The following is a 12738-nucleotide window of genomic DNA, read 5'->3' as shown; positions in this document are numbered from 1 at the left end:
AGTATTCAGTGGGACATAAAATAGGAGGAAGAACAGACACAGCCAGAAAGTTGAAGCAATGTAAATACAACAGGATCTTATTGCCTAGGAAAGTAGGGGCTCTAGAAGCACTAAACTTACAATGTTGCTGATATTTGGTAAAAGAAAACAGATCCTTATTCACTGTATGCCATTACTTTTCAGAAAGCATGAGGGAAATGTCATGTAATCTACTAAAATAATAAAGTGACATTGGTCAGATATAGTCTTCTTTGTGTGGATAATGTAGCTCTGTTTTTTCCCTTATCAATTATTAGAATGATTTTTTTTTGCAAACACAGCGTAATTTTTAAAAGCTTTTAAAAGTAATTTTTAAAAATTTTTAAAAATTTTTAAATTTTTTAAAAGTAATTTTTAAATATCTAAAAGGGGGAAATTGGCTTCTGCTCCACTCATACACACAGAGTAAGGATGAATATAAAATGTTATCATCAATCTAAAATCTTATTACATAAGCTCAGTTGAATATAAGATATTTTAGGCTACTTATCTAGTTGGAGGGAGGGAGGCCACATACTTTCCTCCATCCTTGAAATGTTTGCTGGCAAATGACCACAACACAACAGATATCATGAAACCTGAATCCAGCAGTGTCATAAGATGTACAGATTATCAACTGTTCCTTTGGTGGCACTTCTTTTCTTTTCTTTTCTTTTCTTTTCTTTTCTTTTCTCTTCTCTTCTCTTCTCTTCTCTTCTCTTCTCTTCTCTTCTCTTCTCTTCTCTTCTCTTTTCTTTTCTTTTCCTCCCTCCCTCCCTCCCTCCTTCCTTTCTTTCTTTTTCTCCTTTTTTTCTTTGGTCTTTTTGGATGGCGCTTTTTAAAAAGGTAATCTTGGCTTTGGGATCACATAAGCAATTTAGAAGAGTAGAAAGTGGGCTTAAACAGACAGAGGAATACGGATAATGACGATTACAGTGAGGAAGAAGGTCAGCAGCAAGGATGAGGCTGAGGAGGCCATGGCTGCAAACCTGCAAACCTGTGTCCAAGCTAAGAGTGTCCCAGGTCTCCTTAGAGCCAGAAGACGCTCACTAGCTGCTGTGATTAGAAATCTTATCCTCACTATATTCCATCATACAGAGGTGGGCGTAGCTCGCTACTTCACCTGGGACCAAAAAGGATGTCACTCTATTTTACGGACTCGCTCCATTGCCCTTTGCTTTCTTTCTTATCCCCTTCTGATCCGTCTATCTCCTCCTAAAAGGAACATTTAGGACCTACAGACATTGCTTAAGAGTACCGACAGACTTCAAGGATAAACTGGTACGTAATAGAAGATCTAGTTCTCAGACTTAGTGTTTCTAAAAGGCAAATAAATTCTGCGTATGAAAATGCTGCCACATCCCTGCCAACAAGACAAAAGTTTGCAGTTGTTCCACATATCCAGGGATGAATTTATACTCCTTTGGCTCCCTGCTCTGGCTAGATCAGTCCTACAGAGTGCACACATCAGATAGCATTTAGTATGTTGCATATTTTTTTTAAAAAATCATCAAGACTAAAAAATATTAATATTATGCTTCTTAATCATGTTTGGTGGAAAACAGGCATTAAATATTAACTACAACAGAATATTAAAGCTCCTTTTAAAAGAAAATCTGAGCTGTATATAAGGTCATAACTGTGACCATCTCAAACCATCCTCAAAGCTTGATAGAGCCCTGTTTCCTAAAGCAGCAAAAGTCTTTGATTCAAGAACATTAAGCAACTGTTTTTAAGTGGCTACGCCACATAAGGATAGGGCTTGAGACACAAACCTCTCCAGAAGGCAATAACAAGTGAGTCAGAACTAAAATAATTACTTCCTGAGCACTGACAAAATTAAGAAGACTATATGAAAGCAGGAAATTAATTTTAAGGGATAAAGTCCTATTAACTGATATTACTCAAACAAAACACTTTCATTCACAAAATTAGAACCCAATTACACTTATTTAATTGATCGAAGGGAGAAAAGGGGATGAAAAAGAAAAGAGGATTTAAAGTAACTTTAGTAAAGATAGCAGGCAGGGATATGAAGTACAGCACAGGGAATATAGTCAAAAATATTGTAGTAACTATGTATGGTATCAGGTAGGTATTAGACTCTTTTGGGGGATCACTTTATCAATTATATAAATGTCTAACCACTATGCTGCACACCTGAAACTCATATAATATTGCATGTCAACTGTAATTGAGAATTTTTTAAAAGTAACTTAACAAAGGGTAGCAGGAAGGAAAGATGTCAAAACATGACATTGTGATTATACAACTTTGGAAATGTAAAGGTACAGATGGAAGGTCAAACTATGTTTTATTCTTCTCTACGCATCATTAAATAATAGCTGGGTTCATTCCAAAGACTAGAACCTTTATTATTAGTGATAAAAGTCAGAACAAAGAATATGTTTCTTCAGAGATGAGATTGTTTTTCAGAGCCTAGATCCTAGATGTGCAGAGAGATCTGAAAACAAACGTATGTTGTCTGGCAAATGGAATACCCTAGATACATAATTCAAATAAAGAAGTCTACAACTCTGTTCTAGGACTTTCGGAATTGTTGGCATAAATCCAAAGGCCTAATTAAAGCACTTCAGTGATGGCTTATGTAACAAGTTGATATTCAGCATAGAGTACGTATATGCTGTTGTGTAAGACCAGCAATGGATGAGGTCATCCAACTTTTATTAAGCTCTCCCCACCAAGGCGTCTGATGATGAGAATGTTGATGACAAAAATAATGATAATGATAATGAACTAGCATTTATTGAGAGATGCTCTGGGCCAGGCCCTGTACTAAGACCCTGCATGGTTATATCACTTAGTTCTCATAGCAGTACTATGACAGAGCTATCGTAGTTACTCCCATTTTACAGATGCACACACACACACACACACACACACACACACACACACACACACACATATAAAACCACACACACATAAAACACTAAATCTCACCACTGATCTCTTTTCTGAATGTCTGTTTTTCCTCTTCGAGGGTCCTAATCTATTATAGTTATTCTCATTTTATAGATGACAAACTAGGGAATACCCAAGTAAACGTGCCCAAGGCCATCATCATTAAGTGGAAGATCCAAGACAGAAACACTGACAGATTAACTCTGGAACCCTGGCCCTGACTCTCTTCACTAGACTGTCACCCATCTGTAGATGTAATAACGCCAAACGTGGAGGCAGGTGAGCTTACAAACACAAGAAAATGAAGTCTGCTTTTCCCTCATTTAGTCCCACCTCCAGATTACAGAAGGCAATTTGGCTGGGGATGTTTTCTACAAGATTCTTCACCAGAGCAAAATGTTTATTACTTTGGGATTGCTGAGTACAAGGACATAGCAATAACATAGAAAATACTGCTCTGGCCTCAGATGGCCCTGGGTGGACCAGCTTCACTCTTTACTAAGTTACCTAACTACCCTGAACTTTAATTTTATTCACTGTGAAATGAGGGAAGGAATGAGGACACAACATGGGTGAAAGGCCCATGAGAGTTTCTGATCCATAGAAGCCCTGATTAAGGTTAGCCATATGTGGTGTCAAATCGAGAGCCCAAGGAGGCCAGTCCAAGGTACAAGACTTTACAGACTTCACCTACACAAGGGAAGGTTCTGGAAGCAACTGTAGGAGGTCTGGGGGAGAAGGAGGCATCCTACCCAAACCGCATCACTTCAGAAGGTCCAACGATACAGAAGGGGACATCCAAAGTGCTGTTGGGGGTCCTGAAGTAAAATCTTACCCAGGAACCACTGGGTGTGAACGCCCCCCAAAGGCTCATTCCTAGATGGCATTTTCTTACTGTTCCCAGAAAGGTTACCACATGAATTTGTTGGTGCTCTCCTGCAGTAGTAATTCATCAAGGGTTCCTGAGGAACTGATGGACTAGGACCCACAAAGGAACAAGAAGCAGATATTCAGGAAAGGAAGATTTCAGCGGCGAGATTTGGTAGTTTTCTTTTGTGTGGGGTTTTTTCGTTTTGTTTTGTTTTTATAGTAGGTAAAATGTTTTGGTTACTTAAATTCTCTTAAAATATAAAAAAAAAAAACAGAAATGGGTTTTCTGAATTACAGTTTTTGGCAGTGAGCAAAGGTCACGCTGAAAAACGATAAACCCCAACTTTCTGTAGCAGCTTTTATTTTTCCTTAAAAAGAGTCCATTTTCCTACATTCATTTAGATGAGATACACATCTGGTTTCTTTTAAAGTGCCAAAATACATCCAGTTCCCATAACTACAGATGGGAATTATGAGAAGAATGCATCAGCTTAAATACTCAAGGTCATTTCAAATCCTGAAGAGTCCCCGATTTCTGTGACAGAGGAAGAATTGTGCTAGCAAATACTTGAACTAAAATCCAGGCAAATAGCTCTAAGGCTTCAGCTTCTGGTTCTTATTCTTCAACGTAGCCTAAGACGGCATATTCAAACCTAATTGTGTGGTAACAAGACTGAGAGTGTTTGTAAAAGTTTACAAAGATGAAGGGGTAGGGTTCCAGAGTTTAGTGCTCCTGTCTTGGAGTTTCCACTTAATGACGTTTTCCTAGTTTGTCATCTATAAAAGGGAATCACTAGAATAGACTAGGACCCTCGAAGGAGGAAGACACAGACATTCAGAAAAAAGATCAGTGGTGAGGTTTAGTATTTTGTGTGTGTGTGTGTGTGTGTGTGTGTGTGTGTTCATCTGTAAAATGGGAGTAACTACGATAGCTCTGTCATAGTACTGCTATGAGAACTAAGTGATATAACCATGCAGGGTCTTAGTACAGGGCCTGGCCCAGAGCACCTCTCAATAAATGCTAGTTCATTATCATTATCACTATTTTTGTCATCAACATTCTCATCATCAGCCGCCTTGGTGGGGAGAGCTTAATAAAAGTTGGATGACCTCATCCATTGCTGGTCTTACACAACAGCATATACGTACTCTATGCTGAATATCAACTTGTTACATAAGCCATTACTGAAGTGCTTTAATTAGGCCTTTGGATTTATGCCAGCAATTCCGAAAGACCTAGAACAGAGAAGTAGATTTCATTATTTGAATTATGTATCTGAGAGTTCAAAAATTCCTAGATAAACTTCATTTGCTAACCTTCTATTCTATTATTTATATTTTTCTGTGTTTCATCTGTCTTCTTGTCTTTCCACAAGTTCCCAAGGGCAACCTCTAAAAAAACTATTAGTCCTAGTGTTCGGTTGGAGGCAAATTTATCCCAATAATTCTCAGGTCTATAGATGTCTAGAGTGTAAATCTGGTGGCCAGATGGGCTTGACAGCAGGCAGAGCAGTTCAGTAGGGTGTGGTCTGAGCTCTGCTCACCAGGCTCAGCGCCCCCAGCACCCTACACTGCAGGCACCGAGCCACTGCTTGGTGACGTCACTAAACCGCACAGCTGTGGCCTTACCAATCAGAGCACCACCGCTCTTTTCCCGATGGGCATGGATAACACCATACGAGCTCGGACAATTAAGTTCGCGAACTCATCCTAGAAACAGTGCTACATACCTCATTGCTGTATATCACAATGGTCACCTTCGAAGTACTCCCCTTGGGAAGCTATGCACTGATGCCAGTACCTAGTCCACCCTGCAAAGCAATTTTGGAACTGTTTTTCTGGAATGGCCATCAGAGCCATCGTCATATTACCCTCGATGTCCTGAATGTCATCAAAATGTCTTCCGTTCAATATTTCCTTTATCTTCTGGTAAAGAAAGAAGTCATTGGGGGGCCAGATCAGGTGAGTAGGGAGGGTGTTCCAATACAGTTATTTGTTTACTGGCTAAAAACTCCCTCCAGACAGTGCTGTGTGAGCTGGTGCATTGTCGTGATGCAAGAGCCATGAATTGTTGGCGAAAAGTTCAGGTCGTTTTCATCTAACTTTTTCACGCAGCATTTTCAGCACTTCCAAATAGTAAACTTGGTTAGCTGTTTTTCCAGTCAGTACAAATTCATAACAAATAATCCCTCTGATACTAAAAAAGGTTAGCAATGTCGTTGCAACCAGTCGGTGAACTTAATTGTCCGACCTCATATATCACAGTCCACATAACTGCACAAAAATAAAGAGGCAGGCGAACACATGGATCACAGGAGCCCCTGAGAGCAGACCATCCAAGTGACGCTCCCCAGTGAAAGGTCAACCCCAAGGCTAACTGAGGCCAGTACGTAATGCTTTCCATTAGTGAGTAGGTGATGATAAGAAGTAGAGATGCTGCTCCCAGAGCTACACTGTAGTATTCGGACACTGAGGGACACCCAGTGCCAAGGTCAGCTGTCCCCGGAGAAAAACATAGGACTAAAAAGTCGAAATGTCTCCAGCAGCTATTGGGAGATTTGCTTTTCTTTTTTTTAAAGAGGGCGCAGCTCACAGTGGCCCATGCGGGGATCGAACTGTCAACCTTCGTGTTATTAGCACCGCGCTCTAACCAACTGAGCTAACCGGCCACACGATTTGCTGTTCTTATAACCTTTTTATCTTAGCCCTGCCCCACATATCAGTAATAGTACAGCTTGCTACACATCAGAAGAGCTCCAGTGCGAAAGAGTGATAATATGTACCAATCTAGAAAACAACTTGGTTCCGCTGCCAAACCAGCGCTCCAGGTACATGGCAGACACAGCAGCCAGGTTCCAATGGTCTTGTCCAACTGCATGAAGCATAGGTACAACTGCAGAGAGGGGGCGGGGGGCAGGGCACCCCCACGGCCCACAGGCTGAGCAGATGCTGGCAGGGCCAGGAGTGCCCCTCAAGCCCTGCATCTTTAGTGTGTTTTTTTTAAAAATGTCTTCATATATTTTCTATATTAGTTATATTTGCACTCACCTCTTAAACAAAAGAGGAAGATGGATGACACAGGAAAAACCTCATCTACTATTTTTTCCAGTAAGTTTTATGTTTGGGAATAATTTTAGATTTCCAGAAATGTTGCAAAGATAGCACACCGCCCCCAATGTTAATGTAATGACGGCTCATGGTCAAAACTAAGACACCAACATGGGTCCACCTGCCTATTTTAAATCTAGCTTCGTGCCACAAAGCCCTCAGTGTGTGGACATGGGAAGAAAACTGTTCCTTGGAAGCCCCTGTTTCATAGGGAAGGTCACTAAGGTACTTAATAAAAAAGACATTTGTCCTTGTGGCCAACAAGGCAACTGCACGTCCAAAACCCAATCTCCTTTCTTCCTCCTTTATGATTTGTTCAAGTAGTGTACCTGCCTGAAAATATCTGATTCACTGATTGCCTGCCAGCAAGGGGTGACCCTGTGACATCGTTCTGGCCCATGTGATGTAGGTAGAAATCGCTGGGAGGGCCAACGCTTCCTAACCAAAAAGCCAAGTCTTGCTAGGTGACGACACCCTTCTGCCCTTTACTCCTTTGTAATTTCATCTTCTTCCTGCCAGAGTGTAGATATAAGGTGTGGTGCACACTAAGAACAGCAGAGCGGACAGACAGATGGAGCCTGGGTCCATTTCATTATAAGCCTTGGATTCCCCACCTGGAGCAGCTGGCTGCATGAGCGAGGGAGCTTTTCTGTCATCACTACATTGTCTGTTATTTGTAGCAAAACTCAAATCTGACACTGCTCCTGACTTAGGCCTGGAGATAGGAAATCAAAGGCTTAAAACACAAATGATTTCTATTTATTTGCAGCCCACACCTTGTAACCAACCATGCTTGATTCGGAAGCCAAGAATGATTCGATTCAAAGTCATGCAGATGGCAGACATGAGGTGTCATCAAAAAATACAGTGAATGTTTAAATTAAAAAAATATATATATATTACAGTAAAAGACACATTGCCATTAATCCCCCTCAAAATACTCCCCCTCACTTCAAACATGCTTATCCCATCATTCTTGCCACTTTCTGAAGCAGTTCTGGAAGTTCTCTTTCGTGAGTGTCTTTACTTTATCTTCCATCATGACAATGCTCCGTGTCACACATCGCTTCGGGTATATGGCATATTTTGTCAAATAAAAACATTACGGTGTGTCCTCATCCACCTCATTCATCATATCTGGCACTGTGTGACTTCTGGCTCTTCCCCAAAGTCAAAATGACCATGAAAGGAAGATGTTTTGAATCGATTCAGGACATCGAGGCAGCCATGACAGCGCAACTAAAGACACTCACAAAACAGGACTTCCAGAACTGCTTCAGAAAAGTGGCCAGAACAATGGGATAAGTGTGTTCGAAGCGAGGGGGAGTATTTTGAGGAGGGTTAACGGTAATGTGTCTTTTACTGTAATAAATTTTTTTATTTAAACATTCACTATATTTGTTTTAAATTGAGGAATACTGGGGAACATCAGCTTCAAGTCGTTGTCCTTCAATCTAGTTGTGGAGGGCACAGCTCAGCTCTAAGTCCAGTTACCGTTTTCAATCTTTAGTTGAAGAGGCCACAGCCCACCATCCCATGTGGAACTGAACTGGCAACCTTGTTGTTGAGAGCTCGTACTCCAACCAACTGAGCCATCCCATCATCCCTCCAGCAGCTCAGCGGCAGCTCGTTGTCTTCAATCTAGTTGTGGAGGGCGCAGCTCACTGGCCCATGTGGGTTTGAACCAGCAACCCTGTTGTTCAGAGCTCGCGCTCTAACCAACTGAGCCATCTGGCAGCCCCAAAACATTCAATGTATTTTTTGATCACACCTCAAAAGCCTTCCAGCAACTTGGCCCTGATTTCCCTGTAACAGAACTGGTTACCGACAGTCACTGGGCCTCAATTTTTCCATCTGTGGAAAAGAAATTACAATAACTTCTTTTATCCAAAAAAGTGAAATTAATAAACATATTAGAACCCACAGCTCTCTGGAAGACAAGGTTTCAATAATGCCAATGCACCATTAATAATATTGACCAGCTGCCAGCAAAAACCCAAAGGATCCCATAGTGAAGACTGGAAATTTAAGAAAGTGCTCCTGAATTTTGGGCCAAATATTGGGTAAGTCCTTTATGGGCAAAAAGAGAACTGCCAAGATCAGGTCCAGTCGAACGATGGCAGTCAACTGTTTCTGACTTGTGAAAATATATTAAAAATCAAAGGAAGTATTAAAAATCAGAGGAGAAAGAAAACATGACTGAAATCACAGGGGAATTGGTGAAGCACTGTCACCATTCCAGACACTTGTGTGGTTAACACCTAGCTTCATCTGAGGGTCCAAATCAGTGCTGCAAAATGTACACACAACAAGGTGCTCCTTCTATACAAACTTTCAGGAGTCTCGGCCACAGGGGAACAAAGATTTCTGAGACAAGGGACTGAAAAATGGAATACAGCAAGTTCTCGAAAAACGTTTTATTCAACGTCATTTCATTAACATTAATGAGATGCTGTAGGAAATTAACGCTCGTTTATATCAATTAGCCTATGGTAAAACTGGTTTCGTTGTACATCATTTTGCTTAAAGTCACAGAACCCATTGACAATGTTAAGTGAGGACTGTATATACATTCACCAGGATCCCACCTGCCCTGCACTGGTTTCCAAAGGGTCTAGAGCTGTGCTCTCACCCAGGAGGGCAGCTACTAGCCACATGGAGCTAGCTGCCAAGAACTTGAAGGGTGGCAAGTCCAAACTTAGAAGAGCTGCTGAGTGTAAAATACGCAATGGATTTTGAAGATTGAGTGTGAAGAATGCCAAATAGCTGATTGGTATTTTTCATATTGATTACATTTGGAAATGATAATATTTTGGAGATAGTGAGTTGAAATATATTATTAAGATTAATTTCACCTGTTTCTACTCTTTTTGCTATGGCTATGAGAAAATTTAAAATCACATATATGGATTGCCTTTGTACCTTACATCATATTTCTATTGGAAATAGGATTCGTATGGAGACTGGTATCCCATAGGAACAGACGAGCTAACCAACATACAAGTTCATCCCAATAACTTTGAGAGCTATTCGTCATAGAAGATAACTCTTAACCTGAGCTTCTTACAGCCATGAGTTGTTATCGCTGTCTTGTTTTTTTTCTCACCCTACTTCCCCCATCCTATTTCCTTCATTTTGATGAGGAAGCACACTATGTTCCCCACTTGACAGGAATCCCTATTTGAGGTCATGCTCTCAGCAACTGTCAAAGAGGACATCAGAGAGAGGTGTGAGCCAGTGGGCAAAACCAATACCCACTCCTCTCCACTGGCATGGTGGCTTTGGTAATTTCCAATCAGACTGGAATGTGGGTGGCAGCCTAGGGAATTACTAAAATAAAATGGAAAGGACATAGATTTTGAAATGTAGGTCTTCCTTGGATGAGGAAAGAAGAGAGGGGGTGGGCTTATTGTTGGGTCAAAGGTCATCATCATTGGGACAGAGAAGAACTGAAAGAGAGCTCTTTAGAGAAAAGTTAGATAAAATGTTAGCACCTTTACATTTTTGTGTCAATTTGAAAATAACATATATATCATTTTACAAAAAGATTACTCTCCAAGTTAGATTAAAATGTGTTATGATTAATAAACACATATTTTTCCAATTGTAATTAGGATATGTATGTCTGTGTATATAATTCCTTCTTAAATTTTAACTTAATCCTGTTCTATAGTTGTTATACTAATTAGAGTTTACATACAGTTAGTTTTATACCTAGTAATCATTCCGTGGTATTACTATCCTTTGTTTCTTCGAAGTTCCTGGCTGAAGAGGGGAGGAAAGAGCAGAAAGAAGGAAGACTTCTAAAGAACGATGGGTCCAAACGCAAAAGACAATCCAGATGTTCTCTGTGATACCAGGCGTATCAGCTAAGAGAAACTGAGTTAAAGTGAGCAGCTAAGAATCTCAAGCCACAAGGGGCTAGTGGGAGAATTTCTAGAGGAAGAACCACGAGAGACAGCAGGGAAGCAAGGATGAAATGGCTGTGAGAATAACCATTATAAGTACCCAGGCAGAACCTGGGGACCATACTTTCCAGGTGGGAAGGGGCTGACACAAGGCGCTCACCCAAGACCCACACAGGGTCCGAGCTAGAAACAAGGTCTGAGATGGGAAAGACCATGGACATGGATCGTTCCTTAAAGAAGAGCCTCTTAACTTTTTTCCCACCTTCCCAACCCCGCCTAAAGGCTATGGTCAACTTCATGCCACCAATAACCGGGACCTAACACCACAATGCTTCTTGACCAGGAGGAGGGGGCAGGGGCATATCAGAATCAGCAGTCTGAACTGTTCATTCCACCCCGAGAATTCCGACGTGCTCTTCTCAATAAACCCAACCTATGTGTCCCACTAAAAGTGACCACTGAAACCCAGCTGAGTCCTTACATTTCTACATAGGGCCAAGCTGAGTATATACTACGAGAGTACACACCTTCGATACACTTCAACTGCCCTAGATTGTGTGCTTGTATTTTAAGACTTCCTCATACTGGTATAAAAACGTTGTGTCTGGGCAAACGTCTGAGGACTGTGTACTGCAGGGGACACTGAGTGACCAGCTGTCAAGAGCGAGGCAGGAGTCCGTAGAAGCACAGGCTTCAGAGCCAAACGTGATCTGTATCCAGAGGCTCAGTTTCTGTACATGTGAAAATAGTTATATTGATGTCAAGTAAGAAGAGAAACATTTACAGTGATGACATTGTTCACAAAAGACCTCTGTTCCCTGTGCATAACATTTCTTTTGAAAGGTTACAGAAGATAACGCATCTCACATTCCCTTCTCACTTTCTAAAAGCTAAGGCCTGGTGCAGCTGCAGACCTGTTTTTCTTGAACCTAAATCAACACTGTATTGTATGCGAACATGTGAGCCCTTGACTTTACCAAACCACCTTGTTCCCTTATGTTTACATTGCAACAGCATTCTGGCTGTGTCTGTGTTTCTTTCTGCTTGGGACTCAGCTATAACACAGAGTAAAACAGAGCCAAAGCATATCAGGGGCACAATGTGAAAATTCCCAGAAATTCCAGATTGAGAAAGTAAAAAAAAGAAAAAAAAATGCATTAGATTACGGCTGCTGATAGAGATTATGCTTGAAATATTAATTATTAAAAGTAGATTGAGAACATAGTCTACCCCATCTTTATTATTTTTTCTATTCAGAGTTTAACATTTAGAAGCTAACACACTAGTTGCAAATGCCTCAACCTTGTCATCTAAAACAAGGTGCCACCTAATTTCAAGGGCATTAATTTTGGGGAGGAAGGATTAAATAAATTAATAGCATTAAAAACAGTCTGTTGTTTTCACCTGCCCAGCACTCATTTTCTTGTGGTAACAGAACTTTCAAAAGAAAAAAAAAAATGTGTGTTTGTGTGTGTGTGTGTGTGTGTCACCCCAGGCTCAGCCAATCAGAGTCACTCTCTAGAGTTTACATCTGGAAAGAGCGACTATATGGGTAGAAAATAGCTAAAGCTGGTTTATCTGGTTGTTAGTGGCTGCAAATGATTGCCCCTTAGGCAGCCTGGTTTTTCAATGTTTCCTTTAACTGTCAGCTAGCTCTGCCATTTATCTGAAGCCAATGATGATTGGGGCTGTTTACATTCAAAGAACTTTAGCTGGTATAAATACCCAACACTGTGCCTGGCAAATGGTTAAGTCTTCAATAAGTGGTCACTGCTGCCATTCATTGCTGCCGTTCATTCATTCATTCAATACAGTTTCTACTGAGTCGCAAGTAGATAAATGCCAAGCCACTGGGCAAGACAGAGAAAATAAATTCTCCATCCTCAAAGCATTTGCATTCTAGTTAAGGGTA

At 40.8% G+C, this 12738-nt stretch overlaps 1 protein-coding gene and 1 pseudogene across 1 annotated transcript in view; both read right to left on the bottom strand.

The window, feature by feature from the left end:
* DEPTOR (DEP domain containing MTOR interacting protein) overlaps nucleotides 1-12738 on the bottom strand; it is a 141966-nt gene that overhangs the window by 57284 nt on the left and 71944 nt on the right. The window lies entirely within an intron of this gene.
* Nucleotides 5123-6703, bottom strand: LOC117034174 (4-hydroxybenzoate polyprenyltransferase, mitochondrial-like; annotated as a pseudogene).

Source organism: Rhinolophus ferrumequinum, chromosome 14, assembly GCF_004115265.2.
Source record: "Rhinolophus ferrumequinum isolate MPI-CBG mRhiFer1 chromosome 14, mRhiFer1_v1.p, whole genome shotgun sequence".
Lineage (NCBI taxonomy): Eukaryota > Metazoa > Chordata > Mammalia > Chiroptera > Rhinolophidae > Rhinolophus > Rhinolophus ferrumequinum.
Note: the sequence above shows the minus strand (reverse complement) of the source record. Positions and strands in the feature narration are given on the sequence as shown.